Source organism: Pteropus alecto, unplaced genomic scaffold, assembly GCF_000325575.1.
Source record: "Pteropus alecto unplaced genomic scaffold, ASM32557v1 scaffold94, whole genome shotgun sequence".
Taxonomy (NCBI): Eukaryota; Metazoa; Chordata; class Mammalia; order Chiroptera; family Pteropodidae; genus Pteropus; species Pteropus alecto.
The window spans coordinates 10438730-10461746 of NW_006437736.1; the positions used below are offsets into that span (position 1 = coordinate 10438730).

At 38.9% G+C, this 23017-nt stretch overlaps 1 long non-coding RNA gene across 2 annotated transcripts in view; it reads right to left on the bottom strand.

The window, feature by feature from the left end:
• LOC112481871 overlaps positions 1 to 23017 on the bottom strand; it is a 320221-nt gene that overhangs the window by 5316 nt on the left and 291888 nt on the right. For both annotated transcript variants that reach the window (XR_003047066.1, XR_003047064.1), the window contains one exon: positions 36 to 108. This is a non-coding gene — a long non-coding RNA (uncharacterized LOC112481871). The remainder of the gene's footprint in view (positions 1 to 35; positions 109 to 23017) is intronic.

A 23017-nucleotide genomic window follows, 5' to 3' on the forward strand; every position in this document is an offset into this window, starting at 1 on the left:
GTGGGTTGGAAGGAATTACTGAAAAGAAAACAGACCTGATTTACTAGCTTTTGGATTTCTTTCTGCCAGCTGTGCACGGACACCACTGTCACTGTCAAGTCTGCTTTTCTGTAGAGAAGAGGAAGAGGAGGGACAAGAAGAAAGACTGTAAGAATGCAAACATGCTTTATTCAGAAAAATGTGAAATTAATCTGGAGCAGAGTCTATTGGAGAAGGAATACACTCTACATCACACTCTACAGAGGAACTACATACTCAGCTGTTTTCGAATTGTGACTTTTATAAAAATCCAGCCATGTAAGATGTTTTCTTATTCTCTACTCATTCAAATTTGATTTATTTAAAGCATCATTCTTTTATTGGAGGGAGCGTCAAGCTAAAAAACGTTATATGTTTGAGATTTTAAGCTGCTGTGAAATTATCAGAAAAGATTTAATGCTCAATTCCAAGTGTCTTCCTCTACGATGGCAAATGATACCTTGATATTTTAGGTCGGCCAAGTCCTTTTAATTAAAGGGAAAAAAGTCTTGTTATTTATTCATTCCCAATTCAGCATTTCTTTGTACAACTATTATTTATAAACATTATTTGTGACCATGTGTTCTGCTCCATTTGGGAAAGCTGCATGGCTGTCATCTGTTTATCATCCCTCCAGAGTGCATTGTTTTGATGAAATAGGACATTCTGCGTTTATGATGTCAAAGGGGCTTCAGCGAGGACTTAAAATTAGACTTGCCAGCTGTGTGCTCCAGGCAGTGGGAACTTATGGACTCGTCTCACTGTCCCTCAAGTCTAACAGTCCTTACCTAAAGCCAGACAAGGACTTTCAGCGTCTGAGTCTCTTGTTTAAATGTTTGAAAGCAGCCCTTGTGGTCGTTCAGATCAGTCAACGATTCTAAATGGAATCCATAGGTAAGCCACATAAAGAAGAAACACTTGGGATGGAGAACATGCTGAGAAGTCACTTCTGGAGGGAATACCAGGATGTAGATTAGTGAGATGCTGTACAACACCATCACCCTACGTAACCACTGTGTGCCAGACACCAAGACGGCCAGGCGTTTCATAAGTGTTAACTCATTTGATCTACATCTCACAACCAGATATATATCCCATTCTGCAGATGAGGAAAACTGGCTTCATATAAATAAATGACAGCCCATGGGCATGTAGCTACTGAGAAGTTGAGTCAGAATTAGAATCCAAGTGTAAAATTGAAGGTTGCCTGTTCAGAGGTTTTGTGCAAATTAGGAAAAAAGTGCCCAAGGGCACATGGCTTCATAAATAGATTGTGCCTACACACTAATTAGTACAAAGTGCCCTTCCTGCTAGCAGATGCTGGCAGAGTCTGGGGTACATGGCTTGGTGAGTAGTACCTTGACTACAGTTCAGTGCCCACTCACTTCCTCAGCACAGTGCCTTTGTGAAGAATGCGGCCTGAACAATTTGGCAGCCTTCATGGCAGGCCAGATATGTCCAACACCAGTGTGATGCTTAATTTTATGTGTCAACTTGGCTGGGCCATGGTGTCCACATATTTGGTGAAACATTATTCTGGATGTTTTTTGCGAAAGTGTTTTTGGATGAGATTAACATCTGAATCAGTGGACTTTGAGCAAGGCAGATAACCCACCATAAAGTGGGTAGGCCTCATCTAATCAGTTGAATATATATACACACACACATTTATTAATGTTGTTTCTCTGAAGAACTTTGACTAATATAACCAGAACCTAGGTGCTTCTCATAACTCCAAAGAAGTTTTTAATAGCTATGTGAGAAGATGACTAGAATGCAAATAAGAAAATTCTTAGCTGGTTGAAACACTTTACTGAAGGAGTACCAATTAATAAAACTATGTAAATGTAGGAGGAAGTCTTTAAGACATGCTTCAGGGCTCCACACTTGGTTCTGTCCTATTCAACACTCCTGTCAGTGGCTTATGATGTAGGATCATGCAAATCCAATTTGAGGATAAAATGAAGCCGGGAGGGATAACTAACATGACAGATGATAGGATCAAGCTTTTGACAGGTTGGGTTACTGTGCTGAAACTAACAAGAAGTATAATGGTAAAACCCTACATTTTAGGTAAAAAAAAATCAATAGTTATAGCACAGCTATAGATTTAAATTTAGAAGGGAGAATTTTAAATGGTACAGTTGGATTCTGTGCTTTTTGAGTTCAAAATGAGTCAACAATGTGACATAGCTCCTTTAAAATGTTACTAATACTGAAATCATAAGATAAAAATATTAAAGCATTCTATGTATCAGTCCTGCAATCCACAGAGGTCTGAAAACATCAGAAATATCACAACCAAGTCTAAGAGTTTCCACACTTCAGAAGGGACATGGCCAAATAAAACACTAAAGAGGACAAATGGACATGTGTAGAAATTATTTTAACTAAAGAGGGGTGTGAAGAACTGAGGATTGATGTAACAGAAGAGAATATATCTGAAGGAAGACGTAAGAGGGATCTTCAAGTAGTAGAAGGAAGAAGAAACAGTCTTCTTATTGTGCACACCCAAACACCAGAACTAAGATGCAAATACAGAAATTTCAGGTCAATAAAATAAAAGGTTTTTTCAAAATAGACAGAGCTGATGAGAAATCTAGGGTATTCTGGGAAAAGGGAATCCCCTGACTTAAAGTATTCAAGTCAGGCTCTATAGTAACTTGAACGAGTGCCTTTCATAAAGGACAGAAGGTGTTGGTAAAATTTCCCTACTTCCTCCACCTCATAAAGCTAACAAAAGCGATGGGGAATTAATTCGGCATGACCTGTTCTTGGTAGGCCATAGCTGACTCTTAGGACTCACTTATTCTTTTCTAAGTGATTACAATTTGGTTAATAATTTTCCTTAGACTATCTAGAGAATGGTGTCAATTATACCAATTATTCATTTGGAATAAAATAATCATATCTTTAAGTATTCTTTCCCAATAATTACAACCACAAATGACTACCACTGCTAGTGTTACTATGATTTCTACTACTGCACCAATCACTGTGATGTTTTAAATACATAATCTCATTTAAACCTTGCAACAATTATATAAAACTCAGAGATGCTGGGACTCTACCCCAGGACCCTAGACTCAAAACAGCAAAGCTAAGATGGATGCCCAAATTAATCTGATTTCAAAGTCTCTACTCTGAACTGCTGCATGCTCTGTGGACCTGTCTCCACAAATGCCACACCTGTGCTTATTTGCTTATTTCCCACTGTGCTTTCTTTACATTGCCATCTCCAGTGCATTGCTACCTCTTCTCCATGTGCCCTACAGGATCCAGCTCACTCTCACCTCTAAAATAGTCTGCACACACTGATTAGCTCAGCCCGCAATGACCTTTTCTTTTTGTATTAAATATTTAGTTACCAGTAAAAGACAATCAAATTGAACTAGTTTATGCAAGATGGAGAATTTCTTAGTTTACAAGAGCAAATAGCAAAAAAAAAAGGGGGGGGGGCAGTAGATCCACTTTTGGAAACAAAAGAAACCAGAGACCAGAACCTGCAAACTTTCCCTCTCATTGTCTTTCATCCTCACCTGTTTGTTTGTCAGTTCCTTCTCTCATGCTGGCCTTCCCCACCAGGCTGGAACTAAGGCCTCAGGCAGTTCTGAGTTTATATTCCTAACCTAGATCCCAGAGAATGAGTTTTTGGTTTTTGGTTTTTTACTTTACATACAACAAATGCATCCATTTAGAGCGCACATCTTAATGAGTACTGATACATTTATGCACCAATATGTAAACACCATTACAGCTTCAATATGTAATATTTCTATCACCCCATCTCAAGTTTTAAGAACCTGAAGGAAGGGCTCTGATGAAATACCTGCTCTATAAACTGATCACCAGGAGTTTGAGAACCAAAGTGGATACCCCCACTCTAACCATATTCTTGTAGTGGGGAAAGAACAAAGGAGTATATTCTGCAGCCCGCACATGGCCCCTGGAGAAGTCATGATGAGCTGGGGGCACAGGACACAATTATATCACTCTTGGTCCAATCAGGAAACCAAAATCACACGAAAATTTTAATAGGGAAATTTTAATATAAGAATATTAACAATAACAAGGGATTAGGGTAACAAGGGGTTGGCACCCAAGAGAGAGGCTCTTGGGCTGAGGTTTGGACCTTGGAGAGGGCACAACTGTGGCTCATGTGGCAGGGTGGTGTCACGCTAGTGGAACCTGCCAGAAATCCTCCCTCTGGAACTTTCCAGAAATCCATTGTGTAGGGACTCAGGAAAGTTGTTCACTAGGAGACGTCTCCCTGGAGGCATCCACTACAAAACTGCCCCAGGTGGACGGCAGGGGACTCCGCTGGCTGCTGTGCACTGAAGGAGCTGGAAACTGGAAAAACTGGGCAGCAGACAGCAGCTGAAGGAGCCAGCCAAGCTAGCATACCAGAACCAGGAAGCAAAACCCTCTCCTCCTACAATACCTAAGCTTGATATCATGCCAGCTGGCAAAGGAAAAATATTTAAAGGGCACAGGTCCATTTTCACAGATCAAGCAAAAAAAATATGTATTTGGAACTGAGAGATAATACATCCATAACCAGCCCACACCCCAATTTGTTTCTACGAATGAGCCTGTGAATTCCTATAGTATCTACAGTGTATACCACCCAATCTATCGATTACATGCCTCCCTAGTTATTTCTCGTATATTTCCGTGCATAGACACACATATATTGGTCTTCCTACCTGAGTTAGGAACTCTCGGAAGATGCTCTAAATTACTGTAGGTTTCTCTTCTCCTCATCCCTGTAGCGTTTACTATAATGCTAAGCCCATAGTAGCTCCTTAATGAAAATTATGTATCGACAGAGATTGCAGAATAACCTCAAACCTCTATAACAGAGTTGCAAAGAGGAAGCCTCTGGCCAAATCCAGCGGCTGATACATAAAAGTGGTGATTTCTCACAGAAATCAAGCATTTTGGAAAAACTAGAAGGTGGGGCACCAATGGGCCTGCACAAACTGGCTGGAACTGACCATCACCCTCTCCATTTCACCAGCACACACTTCCTTTTTCTTTTTCTTTTCCTTTTTCTTTTCCTTTTTTTTTGGCCACGGTCCTCTGGTAACCTGCTCACTTTTACAAAAGGTTTGGATCCTGTAAGTATTTGAGTTCTTCATCACTGCTCTATAGGATAGATCTCCTTGACTTCTTTTGCAGGTCAAGGAATGTGAAAAATAAACACTAAATAGATACATTTTGTAAATTGCGACGATTTCTCAGTCCCGTTTCTTTCACCCACACATCAGAATTTTTGAGTGTCTTTAAAATAAATTAAAATGTGTGTTCATAAAAATACGAGCACAGGTTATGAACTTAGGATCTTTGATACGGTATTGGAAGAAAAACTAGATAGTCTATTGCAAGAACCACAACTGCTTTTCTCTAACCATTAACCTGGTACAATTTTAGTCCTTCTGGCCCTTGGTCTCCTGATCTGAAAGTAATAGGGCGAGTTCTGACACTCTGTGATTCCAAGAGGTTGTTACAGACAGAAACTCTGTCATACGAATAATCCGAAGACCTGGTTAAAGAATGCTTAATTAGTCACTCCTTTTTAAAAACTCTTCTCTGCAGGTTTAAGAACTACATTTATTATCAACTTTGCCATGGACATTATATTGCCAGGAAAACAACCAGGACAGCCTTTAAGAGAGTTATGTGTATTGATCTCATCCATGAGAGTGAAAATCTCAAGAAAAAAAAAAAAACAACTTTAAAATGTAACCTGATTTATTTAATTACCAAATATTTATTGACTGCCCAGCACTCTCCTGTATGTTGCGTATACATTTGAACCACCTCTGTGTTATTGCAAGTTATGCATCTCATTTACAATTAATACACACATTAAACTTGGGTCCATACTAATAATTATCTTTTTAAAAGTGAAAATTATATTTTAGTCAAGTGCAATAGAAATAGACCCTTCAGAATGTGACTATTTATTAATGAGGTGAGGTCATTTAATTACTTATCACACATTCAAATGTGTAAAGAAAATTCAGCTTCATTTACTTATTTACTTGATACCTCTTCCTCCCTCTGAGCTTCTTCCTGCTGGGCAGAACCTTTTAATCCAATAGGAAAAATTAATCCAATGAAATGATTTCATCAATCCCTTTCACTAAATGCCATGTCTTGGTATTGTGGATCTCCTCAACCTCACCATACTACTTCCAAGGGGTGACTGGATACGTGTTGTTCAGAGGGTGTTTTTAAGTAACTCATGGAGTGACAGCAAGGGTCTTGGATACACAGAGCATCCTCTTGATCCTTGTTGGTCTCTGTTACAAAGTGACTGGACAGTGCTGCTCTCTGGATCATTGGCAACATTTGACATAAATGATTACTCCCTTTTCCTTCAAACACTTTCTTCGTTTGGTTTCTGGCCACCTATCTTAGTCAGCTCAGGCTGCTATAGCAGAATGCCATAGACTGAGTGGCTTAAACACAAACATTTCTCACAATTCTGGAGGCTGGAAATCTAAGATCAGAGTGTCGGCGTGGTTGGGTTCTGGTGAGAACCTTCTTCCTGGTTTGTAGTTAGCCATCTTCTTGTTGTTGTGTCCTCATATGGCAGAGAGGAGAGGGAGAAAGGGAGGAAAGAAGGGAGAGAGGGATGGAGAGGGAGAGAAAGAGAGAGAGATCCATTCCATGTCTCCTCCTTTTAACATAAAGGCATTAATCTCATTCACAAGGGCTCTACCCTCATGACCTAGTTCCCCAAAAGCCTCATCTCCAAATATCAACACAATGGGGATTAGGCTTCAACCTTTGAATGCAAGTCAATGTTCAGATCATAACACCACCATTCTCTCTTGGTTCTCCTCATTAACCAATCCTTCTTAGTCTCTTCTGTCAGTTGCTTCTGATCTCCCTAACCTCTCAGCATTGCAGTCCCAAGGCTTCAGTACTTTATTCACTTCTCTTCTTTATCTATATTTACTCTTTAGGTGATCTTACTAGCTCCATGGTGTTAAATAGCACTGATATACAGTAACTCTCCAATTTATATTTATAGATCAGGCCTCTCTGGAACTCCATAGCTCATTTGTCTGACTTTCCACCCGACATGTCTAAAAGTCAACATAGGTTTAACGTGTCCATTCCTGAATTCCTGATTATTGCCCCCAAATATGTCCATCTTATACACTTGCCATGGAATGTATATCATTCCAGGTGCTCAGGCTATAAACTTTGGAGTTATTTTCAACTCCTCTCTGATCCTACTTGCATCTGTAAGTAAATCCCTGTTGGCGCTTCCTTCAAATATATCCAGAACCTGACCAATTCTTATCAGCTCTTATACCTGGCCCAAGCTGCCACTATTTCTCACATGGTTTAATGGAAAGGCCCTATAATTTGCCTCCCTGCTTCCGCCTTTGGCTCTCAGTCTATTTGCACACAGCTAGTGTGATCCGTTTAAACTGTTATTTTTGATGTTCATGCCTCTCTCAAACCTTTCCATTGTACTCAGAGTCAAAAAGCCTAAGTGCTTATCTCTGGTCTCCTACCACCTCTCTGATCTCACCTACTACTTCTTTCTTTTTTGATTTAAGTCAAACTGAGCTCTTAACTCTTCTGCAAAGATGGCAAGCAAACTCCTACCTCTTGTACTTGCTGCTCCCTTAACCTGAAATACTCCTCCCTAGGAAGTCATATATGGCTTCCTCCTCCATACTCTTCAGATCTGTGCTTAAATATTGCCTCATGTGCGAGTCCTTCCCAGACCACCCTATATAAAAAACAAATTCTTCTATTCTGATACTCCCTATCCTCCTCCATCACTTTATTTTTTCCATAGCATCTATCACCATCTGATATATTCTCTCCTGTTGCTTATTTGTTGTCTATTTCTCCCCCATTGGGATATGAGCTTTTAAAGCATTGGGACTCAATTTGTTTTGTTGCCTGCTATATCTCCAGCACCTAGAGCACTGTATAACACATAATGGGTGATCAATAAGTGATTTTTGAATGAATGAATGAATGAATGAATGAATGAATGAATAGGTGACCTCTGAGTTTGTCTGATCCTTAGCTCTTGAACATCATGTTAACACCCACTGTGTGGGCCTTTTGCCCCAAGTCTTGGGTCTTTTGCCCACTTATGATGGCCTCTTTACCCTGACCCCTAAACTTTGTCATCTGCAGACACCTTTAGCACCTTCATGTCCCCATCCTGGAGCACATGAAAACTTCTGCATAAGAACACCACACTCTGCCTTGGACATATCTATCTACACACTTTCTGCTGCTGCCTCAGTGCCCTCAACCCATGCCATGTGGAGGTGGCTCTGTTGTGGCTTCGCCTAGTGATCTGCAGTCTTCCCCTGGTAGCCAGGGAAAATGTGCTCTTAGACTGAAGGCTCTGTGGCTCCCCATACTTTACTGGCCATTTTAAAAGATTTTCTCTTATGAAAATTTTAAGCATACAGCAAAGTTGGGAGAATTTTATAGTGAATACCTATATACTCACTATTGAGTTTCTACCATTAACATTTAAATATACTTTCCTTTTATCAGGTATCTATCTATCTATCCATCAACATACTTATCATTAACTAGTTATAGTTGTTTATGTTTTTTCTTTTGATATAAAATTTACATACAATAATTATACAGATCTGAAGTGTACATATTGACAAATGCATACACATGTTTATTTCTGTGTTGCCCAAACTTCTATCAAGATATCAAAACATGACCACCACCCCAGCATATTACCTCAGGTCCTCTCCTACTCAATTGCCACCTTCACCTCCCCAGAGGCAACGAATGTTCTGATTTTTATCTACCCTAGATTAGATTTTCCTGTTTTAGAACTTCATATGGAACAATACTATTTGTGCTCTTTTGTGTAAGGTTTCTTTCACATAACTATGAACAAATAGAACCAGTTAGTAATAAGTATGCTTAAATATTTAGTAGGAAGTATACAGATGTCTGTATTTACTTTGAAATACATCATAAATATAAGATAGATGAATGAATGGATAGACAGATAGGTAAATGTCTGGAAGATTCATCCATGTTATTACATATATTAATAGTCCATCCTTTTTATTACTAAATTGTTTTTCAGTGTATTTATATACCACATTTTGTCAATTCTCTTATTGATTAACATTTAAGCTATTTCCAGTTTAGGCCAATTATGAAAGAGATGTTCTACACATTCCTGTACAAATCATTTTGTAGACATATGTTTTGATTTCTCTTGGGTAAATTCCTAGAATTGAAATCTCTGGGTCATAGGATTTTCATATTTTTAGTTTCACTTAAAAAAAACTGCCAGATGTTTGTCAAAGATTTTATGCTGTGATATGCTCTGACCAATAATGTATGAGAGTTCCAGTTACATTGCCTGGGTGGTTTTAATGCCCAAAACATACCTCCCTAGCTTCTGCTCTAGCGGGGAAGGAGAAGAGAAATTATCAGTACCCTTTATCTCTGTTTCCCTTCTTCCCCCAATTCCTTTTTCTTTTCTTCCCCTTCCCACCTACCTGAGTTTCCCACTTGTTCACCAAAATTAGGAGGACAGCGTTCGGCTTTTCCATTTTCTCTATATCAAGTCTGTTGCTGTCTGCGTCTTACTAGGAGATGGAAACCACACAGAAGGTTGGGTAGGGGGAACTTAACTTAAGGATTACTATTTTTGATTAAAGAAAAACTATAAAACAAAGGAAACTCTCTAACATACCTCAAATCTGAGGGAGATCGCCTAAGGAAGGACAAACTTTCTAGGGATTCAGACTTCATCAGAGAAGGGGTGGTTTGGCTACTGGAGAGCAGAGAAGGTGGCTAGCTTAACACAGCCAGAGCTGGTCTGGAATTGTGGGACAAACACTAGGCAACTCTGTGGAGAGCAGGCAGAGGAGCAGAAGATCAGCAACCAGTGACATGGGTGTGTAGTAGGAGTCTGGATACTGGAGGGGCAGGAGTACAAGCCTCCAGATCATGATTGGAGTGAGAGTTGAGGGGGTGTGGGGGAAGAGAGGAGGAGCAAGTGCTTGTAGAAGGAATAATAGCTAGAGTGGGACTCCAGGCTGTAGACAGTGGCTTGTAGGTTGCACAGAGTTCTGGTCTCCACATGGAAAGATCTGTGGAAAGTTTATCACCGGGCCGAGGCTGCAAAGTCACAGATGGTCCCTGGGCCTGTGGCTAGGGCCTGCTCTACAGGTGTTCTCGCACCCACACTGCTGACCCCTTAGCCCATCTGAGATTGCAGAAAGCTTCTTTGTTTTACAATGTCCCTCCAGTGCCCTCTACTGAGAAAGCTTACCCCTGTGCTCACTTCAAGGAAAAGTGTTTAAAAGAATCCCACCAGTTATCACAGATCATGTCTGTTGAAGGATACCTTCAGAGCTGAAGGCAACAGTTGATAGCAGACACGATGTCCTTTTCTACTCCAGGCTTAATCTACACCTTCATGATCGATGGGGAGTGATAAAGAGAAGGGCTGATTCCCAACTTTGGGAAATTATCTGTAAAAAGAGCCACAAGGATTTCTCCTTTCTCTACATCCATGTCTCTTTGCAATAGGACTTTGCAGCTCTCGCCCTCAAGAGAAGCAGTCTCTTTCTCCATTCCTTGCATCTATCTGTGTTGGCCCTAAGGCTTACTTTGGCCAATAGGACATTAGCAAACATTGAAAAAGTGTTTGCGCATTGGAATTTCCTCTCTCTTGTTACTGGGAACCTTTCTGCCACCATATGAATGAGCCTGATAAGCCTTCTGGAAGATAATGAAGCATGCAGAGATAGGACCCAGCCACCCTAGAATTCTTAGCTCAGACCATCCTACACCACCCTGTCCCAGCCAAACCAGCCCAGACCATAAGAATTACCAAGTCAAACCATGGAAGAGAGAGAAATAATTAATGTTTGTTGTTTTAAGCCACTATGCTTGGGTTTTGTTATGGAACAAAAATGACATAAAAATAAAACTTGTATGAAGAATTATTCCAAAAAATATATCGATGTATTAATATTTTTATATAGTAACATACTAATATAAACACAAGGAAAAGTTAATTAGGAGGAAAAAAAGCTTTATTTACCCCAAGGAACAGGTATGTTTGTTCCTTGTAGATCATTTGTCATATGGAATTGATCCTGCTTCTCTCTTCATTTGGATACCAAAAAACGCAAAGTAAACTTGTGGCTCATCTTTAGCAACTGTGTCCTCTTCTTTATGTTCAAACTCTTCCCCAAGTTTTGTCTTTCTATTCTGTCTATAATTCTCTGTTCCTGATTTATAACTCGTTTATAATTTGCCTATTTTGGTTTATGTATTTGTATAAGCTGTCTCAGATGACTTTTTGGAATGCGATTACATATAAGCATATAACACTAATGTAACCACTTATGGATATAATGCTCAAACCATAAAATGCACAGTATTTTCCTCTGTAATAAAGCTACTATGCTTCATTATATGAAGATCACTTTTTTGCAAAAGATCAAAATGAAATTGGTAAGCTCTGGATTAGAGGCAATAACTGAAGAGCAAACAAACAAAAAATTTCCATTTTTATAAAATTTCAAATTTTTATGAAATTGAGAAGGATGGCTCTGTGTTGTGTAGTTAGCATAAAATTAGAATATGAATCCAAAACAAAACAAAATTGAGTTTCATTAAGTCTTTAGACACAAACAATCCTCCAGTTTTCAAACTTTCTAGTGCTTCTATTACTGTCGATCCAAGTTTGAAAGAACTTAGTTGTTTCTGCTTTTTAGAATTTATATATAATTTTTAACCAGACATTTGGATAATGTTAAACCATTTTGCTGTTGATCCATTCCTCTCCAAATAAAATTGTTCTTGAAAGAAATATGAGAAAGTTAATAGACCAAAACGAGTTACAGATCTTGAATTAACCAGAAGTGATCTTTTTAAAAAGACAAGATTGCCCTTTTATGATAACAAATGTGGATCTTCTATTTGAAAGTGGACCAGAATCTCGGATTGAGAGGGGAAGGCCAGTCAACTGTGAAATAGGCTGTCAAAAATATAAGTCTAAAGTATGATTCAACCAGGAAAAAAAAAATCCCAATTGTGTTAGAAAGTCTAAGACGTTCATTTACTTAGAACAAAATCAGCTGAGCCTCATTCCAGATAAAGTTGGAATTCCACAAATAAAAAAAGTTTGCTGCAGGGACAAATCTCCCTGTAATTGGAATACTTCAAAATATTAAACACATAATCCAAGAATAATTGGAACTCAGTGCACATTTTCATAATTAGTCCATCACTTTTATTTACCTCATGTATAATAAATACATGGCAGCCCACGTCATAAAATAAATTAACAGCTAAATGTCAAATCTCTCTTCTTTCTTAAGCCATCTGCTTAAGTGTTCAGACTGACACCCACTGGCATGAGAAATTATAGAGACCAGGGAAATCTGACTACCAGAGAAGAGATATTGGCAAACAGATAAAACCTCAGGACTTGTTCTTTCTGGCTTCCCCTTCTACTAGCAACCCCACCAACAACTCTAAAAGTTTTGTCATCTAAATTTCTATGATTGCGAATCTTGACCACACTTCAGGACACAGGAAACTGAATCAGATAATCTCCTACAAGAATTTGATTCTCCCATTACATTCAATTTCGTCTCTTGAAGAGAGAATGCCTGTGGGGTAGAGCCCATCATTGCCTGAGTTCCAACCATGAACTCAGGAAGAATTCTGGAAAATCCTGACCAAGCTCCCTTTGTTCATAACAACCAGTTTTACTAGTATTATCTTTTCTGATATCAGTGTTGGAAACCCCGATTAGTACCTCAAGATCAGAGGGTAGATGGGAAATCTTTATCAGCTCTGGGGAGGCCCAGGGACTAAAGAACAAAATCCAGGGTTTCAGCTCCTCAATCCTCCTCTACCTGTCCTCTTCCCTCACTTTAGGTACAGTCCATGAGAGTCAAGCCAAGACTTCTTTATCCTCAGTGCTTTCCCATCTGCCCAAGCAAGAGAGATATCATTACTTTACCAAAGAGAGAGACTCTTAGATTTCAAAAGCAAATTATAATCCAAACCCAAATCCCATTATAATCTATATTTGTCCCGTATGAGACGTTGCCTCCTGCTGCTTCTCATCCTTCTCTCTCATAAGCTTGGAGGCCCCTCTGAAATATCGTCAAACTTCTCATCAGGTTCATTTCAATAAGTGCCATTGTTCAAAAATGAAAGAAAAGAAGAAAGTGACTCAAGTGCCAATTATGTTGCTCCCCCCTGCTTCTTCCAGCTAGTCAGTTTCACCCCCCGCCCCCACACACACCATAACACTGTTTTGGGGAGTAAGCTGTATCAGAACCAGAAAGAAGGCCTGTGATATAACTAAGTATAAGATTAGGCTTGAATTGCAACTATAATGTACATGTGTTCTACTGCTTGGGACAAATTAGATAACCATCTCTTCCTCCTCCAAAGAATAACAAAAATTAATTTATTGAACTTGCAACACACCTTCCATGGCCAAAGCTCAAATGCTTAGATTAGCTCCCTACCTACCTATCATGCTGTGATGTGAAAATTAATTAGCTAATGTCTATAAAGTGTTTTCAAGATGAAAAGTGCCATATGAGTGCTAAATGCCACCTATGAGTACCAATAAAAACAACTTCAGAGACAACATAATAGATCAGCAGGGGAATGAGGGAATAGCCAGCCTGAAAAAGCAAGGTGACAAAAAAAATAAAATACAGTAACCATACAGAACAGACTTTCCAAGTCATAGGCATTACTGTGCAAGAAAAGACACAAGCACAGGCTCAGGCACACAAATATGCAAGTACACTTTTGGATCAGGACTAGAGCCAGTGGAATACTCAATGGAGTGCCATCAAATCCACAGTTTGCTCTTGGGGGATGTTAGTGCAATGTGATGTTGTCAGAAATTGGTCTATTCAATGGGGACATTATGAACTATTTTCTTGACGATCGCTGCCCTTGTTTAGGAGAAAGGGATAAATGAATGCCTTATATTTATTCATAACTTTAAAATTTTTCAAAGTTCTTACCCCATAACCCATCTCTCTTCATCTGCAAACAGCCTTTACATAAGAAGTAGATAGAGTGAATATTATTATTCTGTTTTACAGATGAGGACATTGAGGACCAGGGATATTGATTTGATCAAAATTATAGAACTAGAAAGCGAGGAGAGAGGAGCTCAAGCTCATCCTTTTTACCACTAATCCAGTGTTTTTACCATGATATCACATTAATTATCAAGAATTTTACAATTAGAAGACACTGCCAATACATTTAGAAGTATTTCAATACGTATGTATGCTCTAGCCAAACAATTTCACTTTTAGCAGCTTATCCTTATTCTAACTTATATAATTAAGAAGATGCTCAAAGATCTAGCTACTTAGATGTTTACTGAAGCATTCTTCATAAAAGTGAGACATGGAAACAATCTAAATGTTTAGCTGAAATAACTGAATTAATACTGGTGTACTCACAAAAGGGAATATTAGGAGGCAGCCATTTGAAATGGCATCATAGAAATACCTTTATTGACACAAAAGTTTTCACTATAAATTGTTAAATGTTGTACAATATCCTTTTAAAAATAATTTATTCACATATCATACAACAATATCTAGAAGGATATACAACCCAGTACTAATGGTGGTTATCCATGGATGACGGGATTGTGGCAATGTTCATTCTTATCTACTGGATCATCTGTACTTTCCAGTTTTATCTTATTTCCTTGTATAATAAAAATCACTACAAAAAGCATTGCCATAACCACCTAAGTCACTTAAATTCACCACAAAGGGGAGGCACTGAAGAAAGGTCAACCTCATTTGAGATGGCTCTCTACAAATACCCTGAACAGAGGCTGCAACTAAGAGATGAAGGCGGGATTGCTCCATCCCTCTGCCTCTCGCCCCGCCCCAACCCTGCCCCTGGTGCCCACTGATAAATGTGTGAGAAGATTCATTGCCTATTTTTAGACAGCAGTCCATCAAAGCACCTGTGAGGGGTAGTAAAATAACTGGTCTCCATTCTCCCATGTCAGCCTCTTCTTTCTGCATCACGAAGAAAAAATGCTAGTAGTGCACCGAGATGAGCGACAGGCTCTAGAAATAGCCCACTGTCTCCAGGCACTAAGATGAAACCTGAGTTCAGAAGAATACAGACAAAACTGAGAGCAATGAGTTTAAATCGCAGCAAGAGAAGCCAACATTAGATATCAGGAAAGGATTGCTGAAGGAAGAGAGAGACATAAAAATCTTTATAGAAGAGCACTCTCTGTAGGCTTGGACGATGTAGGATTAAAAATTTTTAGAGATAGCGTGGTAGGCAGAATTCCAAAATGCTTCCCTAAAATATTCCCAATTTCTTCAAATGTGAACACGACGAGCTATTATGCTACGTTACGTGGCAAAATGTAAAGGTATTTTACAGATGTTATTAAGGTTATCCATCAGTTAATTTTGAGCTTATTAAAAAGGAGATTATCTGGAGAGACCCAATCTAATCACGTGATCCTTTAAAAGCAGAGACTTTTCTCAGGTTGGTAACAGAAGAAGTCAGAGAGATTATAAACCTGAGAAGGATCTGACGTTCTGCTGCTGGCTTGAAGATGGAGGAGGCTATATGAGAAATGTGGGTGGCCTCTAGAAGCTAAGAGTGAGCCCTGATTGACAGGAAGCAGGAAAACAGGGTCCTCAGCCCTACAACCACAAGGAGAGACCCAAGCAGAGAACCCAGTTGAGCCCTCCAGGACTTCTGACTTATAGAACTATGAGATAATAAATGAGTATCGTTTCATTTTTCATTTAGTTCTTGAGATATAATTGACATATAACACTGTGTAAATTTAGGTTGTAGAATGTGTCAGTTTAAGATACTTACATATTGCAGTATGAATACAACTGTAGCATTAATTAACACCTCTACCACGTCACATAATTATCATTTTGTGTGTGTCGGGGGGGGGAAGAACAGTTAAGATCTATTCTCTTAGCAACTCTGAAGTTCATACTGCAGATTGTTATCTATAGTCACTGCGTCATGTATTAGAGCTCCAGGACTTACTTATCTATTGTTGCAAGTCTACACCTTTAAACAATCTCTTCCCAGTTCCCTCATTCCCCAGGCCCTGGTAACCACCATTCTACATCTGTTTTTACAAGCTGGGCTATTTTATATTCCACATATAAGTGGTATCTTATAGTATTAGTCTCTCTGATCGTACTTAAATAATGCCCTCAAGGTCCACCCATGTTGTCACAAATGGCAGGATTTTCTTCTTTCTCATGGCTGAATAGTATTTTAGTGTGTTTGTGTGTGTGTGTGTGTATGTGTGTGTGTGTGTGTATGTGTGTGTTTGTAGATAGATATATATCTTGGCTATTGTGAATAATGCTGCAATGAACGCGCGCACACACACATCTCTCCAAGGTACTAATTTCAATTCCTCCAGATATAAACCCAGGAGTGGACTGTGGGATCATATGGTAATTCAATTTTTAATATTTGGAGGAATCGCCATAGCCTTTTCCATGGTGTCTGAATCAATTCACATTCCCACCAACAGTGCGACCAGGGTTCCCTTTTCTCCACATCCTCGCCAGCACGGATTCTCACCTTTTTATAGAAGCCATCTTAATAGGTGTGAGGTGCTATCTCATTGTGGTATTGGTTACAACTTTCCCTAACTGAAGTGACTTAAATTATTTGAAAAATATGAAGAAAGTTAAGAACATTCTGTGGAGAAAAATCTATAAACATTTAAAAGTCGCTTATATTTTTACATTGTTTCTGTGATAGAATATCAACACACTCTCACACATATTTAATTCCAGTCACTTATTCTAAAGGCGACGCCATTGGTTGCATTTCTAGTCATTGTTAAGACTAAGATAGACGTTAGCTCCTGCCTCTCTTGGGGTTAATTAAGTGAATGTCATTAATAAATGGAGTGCAATTCATCATGACGTGATGGATAAGAATGAGTAACCAGTACCTTGTCTGCTCCCTTCGAAGCATGATTAAATTCAAATACATGAAAAGGCCACTTTTAAGACAGCCCACATGGTCCCAGATTCATTTTGTTACAAACTACTTTCCTCTTGCACAATTCCATTTGGGGGTTGGTTGTCCTTCCATTGCAGCTCCTTAGGATCCATTGCTCCCCCGCCCCTCCTCCCATGCGTGCTGAGAAGTGATGATGGATGGTGACTGATGACCCCCCTGTACACCTGCACATTTCTACCCACCATGAGGGAGTCACTCAGAGCAAGGCCTTTAAAAGGCATCTACATGTCACACTTTGTTCTTTTTCAGTTCCTTGCTAATTGATTTCCATAAACAGGCCTGATACTCATTTGATTGCATCGTTTTCTCCATATTTTGCAGACCTCAGGCTCCAGATCCCAGGTTCTCTGCAGAGTTTACTCTACAGTAGCGCTGCTTAATACAAATCACGGCAGTGATGATGGAAATGTTCTCTGTGCTGTCTCGTATAGTAACCACCAGCCACATGTGGCTATTAAGTACTTGGAATGTGGCTAATTAATTTAAATTTAAATAACCACGGGTGGCTAGTGGCTACTGCATTGGAAAACACAGCCCCAGAGGTTTAGGTCAGGATTGATGTAAGAGACTTAAGAACCAAGCCAGGCAAGTTCTGGAAGGCGTGCGCTGGCTCCTTCAATGCGGGTTTCTTCATGAACTCTCATTTCCTCTGTGTTGCTTTGGCATCCATTATTTGGCCATTCACCACATAAATGTACATGTAATTGTATTCCATTTTTGCTTATAATATTAATAACAATACTACTAATAATAATGGCTTCTATTTATAGAGTACTTGCTGTGGGCCAGGTATTGTGCCAGACACAATTGTAAGAAAGCTTCTAAGAAAGGGTTTCTGCATACGTTGCTTCATTCATTTTACAAATATAACAATTATAACAAGTATAAGTAAATGAATCCATTGTGGTTTAGATCTGTTATTTGCAGCATTTGACATTTCCCTAATATCTCTCTATATATACCTCACAATAGACCTTAATAATCAAAGTACAGATAAAGTATTAGGATTACATTTCTTTCCATAAAGGCAGAACATGTTAGAAATAATATTTCATAATATAAAGAACATCTAACTACTTTCCTGCCAAGACATGACTCTAATACTCTGTCGATTTCTCCAGGTTTCTTTATAGCATGGCACCCAAAACAATTTCAGATACAAGAAAACAAAATTTAATGTGAAAGAGAGTTGGCACCAGATAAAATCCCCTAGGTATTTTGTATCTACATGCATCCAGAAACAAACAGCTTGGTAGCTGTGAGAGAGAACATTTCCTTGGCAGAAGGGCTCAGGGCTGAAGTTTTTGACAAGTGGATGATACAGCGCCTAGGTCTGGAAAATCAGGGGTTGCAGAATGGAGAAGACAACCAAGTTTTACATGAGTGGTCTCCTGCTAGCCTTGGTCCTTCATTTTGAGAGGTCCCAGAACTGAGAACTCCAAGTATGACACCATTTCCTCTGCAGTGATGCAGAGCAAGAGCCCCCACCAGCAACCCACCAATACTTACTGCAGAGCTGCTTCCATGTTTTGCTCTGAACCTTCTATACCCAGTAAAACATTAAGGTGTTTGTGATTGAGTGTAATTCAACCAAGTTGGTAAAGCACTATCTTAAAGCTGAAGACTTAATAACAACTCGATTCAGAGACTGGCAGAGAGCTACCGTACACAAAAACACCAGTTTGTGTGATAAAAGCTTGACAGCCTTGCCTACACACAAACCAAAGAAAATAACATGCCCATGACAGCTACAACAGCAGCAATTTGAAACCTCTCACTGATGAAATGCACTATGCAGTCATAACGCTTGCATAAATTGGGATGTCATTTTTGTCGTGTTCTAATTTTGTGATCCAATGGATCACTGTATAGACCCTCTACCTGCAAATGGGCACAATAATGCAGAATGCGCACAAATCATTGAGTTATCAGTGATATCAGGGGTTTGGCTGCTGGGATTATTAAAAGATATTTTTTCACCTAGAAGCACAGACTAAAATCAATCATTCTGATAACTAGGCATGGCATGAGCTGTCTGCACTTTCATTTCAATCTGATTAATTACATATACACAGACCTTTACCTTAAAGGAGCAATTGTTCACATTTAATCACAAAGAAACATTCAAGCATACCATCAGACATCACTACATTTAACTACGATTTATGCTTTCTGTTTTAGCAAACATGTTTATGATAATATGGGTTCCTGCATATAAACACATTGTTTTGTTCATTTTACAAACGTTAGCATTGAAGCTAAGTAAAGTAATCCACTGTGTTTTACATCATTTATCATCTAATTGACGCTTTTGAAGTTTCCATTATACCTATATATTTTATTGCACAATTTATGCTGATAACCACAGTACCGTTAAATTGTTAGCACTATGTTTGCTTCAGTAAAGTAGAACATGCTAGATATCAGATTTCATCATGTTACATATCTCACTTCTTGTAAAGATTTGGTTCTATTACCTGTCAATTTCTCCTGGCTTCTATATTGCAAGAAAACAAATACAGTTGTGGGTACAAGTTTTATTTTTTTTAAGTCTGAAATAGAGTTGGGACCAATTAAATTTCTCTTATGATCCTTACTACAGCATTCCCAGGAAATATAACTTTCCAGAAGACATAGGCCGTTACTATAACAACAGAAAGTCAAAGTCTAAAGAGTATCATTTGTACTAGAGGGCAGTCCACAAACCAGGAACATTCTTGGATTCATCTCCAAGAAACCAAAGGTGAATTTTCATTAAAAGAATCAAAACTTGAAGAGGGCTTTGATGTATGAATGGGTCATAGGACAGTCAGAACTTGGGGGAGGTAGAAGGGCAGCTCAAGATTTACATGCTGCTTCTAGATCAAAGGTACAAAACTACTATCAGAGAAGTCAGCTATCAGAGCTGTAGGAAAAAGTCCTATTGCTCTGATGTGTGCCTAGAGTTAAGAACTGTCCAGGGGTGACACAAGACAGAAGAACGAATCACTGTCCAGTTGCCTGACCAAAGGACAAATAGCACTGCCTTCAGAGGGAGGTGAAGTCACTGGCTCCGGGGTCTAAGACCCTAAGATCCAGTCATCCAGATCCTTAGAAATATTGAGAAGAGTCTTGGGCTGGCTATCCTAGAAGTGCCAACATACTCTGCTGAAAAGCTGGACATGGAAATCAGTCTGTCCTAATTAGCTTCTGCTCAATTGACTTCTTCTCAGGTCCTTGACCTTATTGGTTTTCTTGTTTAACTTCTCGTATGAGATTGATCTGCACTGGGAGTCTATCGCAGCCTGTCTGTCATGCCCAAGGAAACACTATCAGGTCACTAATCCCACTTTCCATCCTAGTCTCTTGGTTTTTGTTTCTCCTTCTAGAGCTCTAGCTTGGCCTCAGCTTGGAGTTTTCAGACACTCCCTGGATTAAACTTTCTCCTTTTTTATGATCAAAATGGGTCATTAGCCAGTTAGGTCACTATCTTGTGGGGGAGACTAATGCCCAGCAAAAATATATATAAGCAGACACATAAATAAAATAAATAGTGATTTCTATAAGTGTTTTGAAAGAAATAAACCGAAGGAACAAAGGAGTGGCATGAACCTCCTTTTGGAGGGTGGTCAGGAAAGACATCTCTAAGGAAGTGATTTTTAAGTTGAGACCCAAGAATAGAATTAACTGGACATATTAACAGCATGTGCAGAACCTTGTGGCACATGGAAGAGGTTATGATTGTAGAATAGAAAGGCCAAGTGGGGCTTCTCAATAGTGAGCCAAGGTTGGAGGGTCTTGAGATGAGGGCAAGAGGAAGGTATGGGCCAAATCATGGAGAGATTTACAAGTCACGGTTAAAGAGTCTGGATTCCATTCTAAGTTTTTTACATGGCATATTGTCACACAGCCCAAAGAGACCTTTGGGATTCATCCCATCTGTCAGGTAGAAGATATGTAATTCTTTTTTTTTTTTTAACCACACACCAACTTTTATAAGTCAACTTGACTAATGTTTGTTTATAATCAGTGAGTAAGTTGCTACTTTAATACTGCTACCCTGGAAGAGGCCCCTTCAAGGCATGTTAAATTAACTGATGTGAATAAAAACAATGAATAAAAATACCTCTTTCCTTTAATGAGAACAGCAACTTCTATTTCCCTGGGCTTTTTCGGTCCCATAAGACCTTTTAAAGCAGAATGAGAGTGTGTTCTGGTTCAAATGCTAAAAGCATAATCTCATCTTTCTCTCATTGGGTTATGTTTCTGGAAGTAATTTTAGATCAATCTTTTTGAGCATAGAAACTCTCAGCAGCTGTGGCTAAAATATACCCAGCACCACAGCTAGGTTGACCCTTTTTCTCACACAGAACCAACAGGGTATGCAATCTTTTATCTGATGCATGGACCATCCAGTTCGAGGACTATTGAAAAAGAATCCCCAGGGTTAGTGTTCTGTAAGGGCCTGGCTATCCACCCTGATCACAGTGTAAAATGTTAGGTAAAATGCCACTACCAGAACTTGCCATTTCTAAAGGGGCTATAAAAAGTTTACACAGGTACTTTCTGAATCTATTTATATGTTCCATCCATATGTTCCATGTACCATCTTTCAGGTACTATTCAATTCCATATATTTATTACTTTACAAAGAGGCAAAGTTGGGTAATAAAAACTGGATGTTATTTCACTTCTGTAACTAATTTGTGACCAAGTAAAATTCATTTCCTCTCCAAGTGTTGTTTTTATATGTAAAATGACATGACCTCTATGGCTCCTTTCAGCTCTATAACTCTATGAATCTATATCAAAATGGACTCAAAAGTAATGCCAATATTAGTTACAGTAGGCTAAAGTGCTGTTACAGATAGACCCACAAGTATGAAGGCTCCAAAAAATGACAGAATTACTTTTTCTCTCATGCAATGGTCCAGGGCAAGTGTTTTAGATCAGCTGACAGCTCCGCCCCTTCTTTGATTCAGGGAACTGATGTAATGATACCTGGTCTTCAAGTTCACTCCGCCAATAAGTCCAGGGCCAGAGATATCCTGCAAGGTAAATGAAGCAAAGACGATACGCATCTTTCCCTCTTTCATTCCTCTGGCAAAAACTTAAACACATGGCCACACCTAGCTGCAAGAGAGGCTGGAAAGTGCAGTCCCAGGCTGGATCCAGATAGAACTCCATTACTCAGAAAAAGAAGAGAATAGATTTGGGTGTACAGGTAGCAGTCACCACTATATGCCTAATATCTGTACAATACTTCAAAGTCTATAAAGCTTTCATCTACTAAATTTTCACCACAGCTCTGTAAGATAGTTACTAAGATTTCCCTTTTACATAAGCAAAACTATGTCTCAGAGAGATTAACTAAAATATATGAAGTCTCACAATTAAGAACTGCATGAGCTATGTTTCAATTTCTGCTCTGCTGATCAGTGCTTCCTCTATTTTAAATACTAAATTGAAGTATTTGCATAGTAAATAATCATTAGCATAAATCTGCATGAACCTGATGGGGTTTGTAGAACAAAGAGGCATTATTGTGAAAAGTAATAGGAGCTACTAAAGCATAGTGAAGACTCAGGCCTAGTCTCCAAATGTTGAGTAAGAGGTCTCTAGATAGCATGAAGAGAATTTAAGTGAAATCAAAAAAATATTTTTTTAAAAAGCTGATAAACAGTTTGCAACTGAAGCATATACTTACTTTGTTCTACTCTCAATTGGTCTACAAAACATATCTAAGGACAGAGGAATTGCAAGAAACACTCTGATTGGAGGTAATTGTAAATAATTAAAGGCCAGAATCTACAAGAAAGAAAGAAAAAAGAAGAGAAGAGAAGAGAAGAAAAAAGAAAAGAAAAGAGAGTACTCCAATTTCATGGCTGGAGGTTCTGACTAGGAGTTAAAGTAGTCACAAAGGCAACTG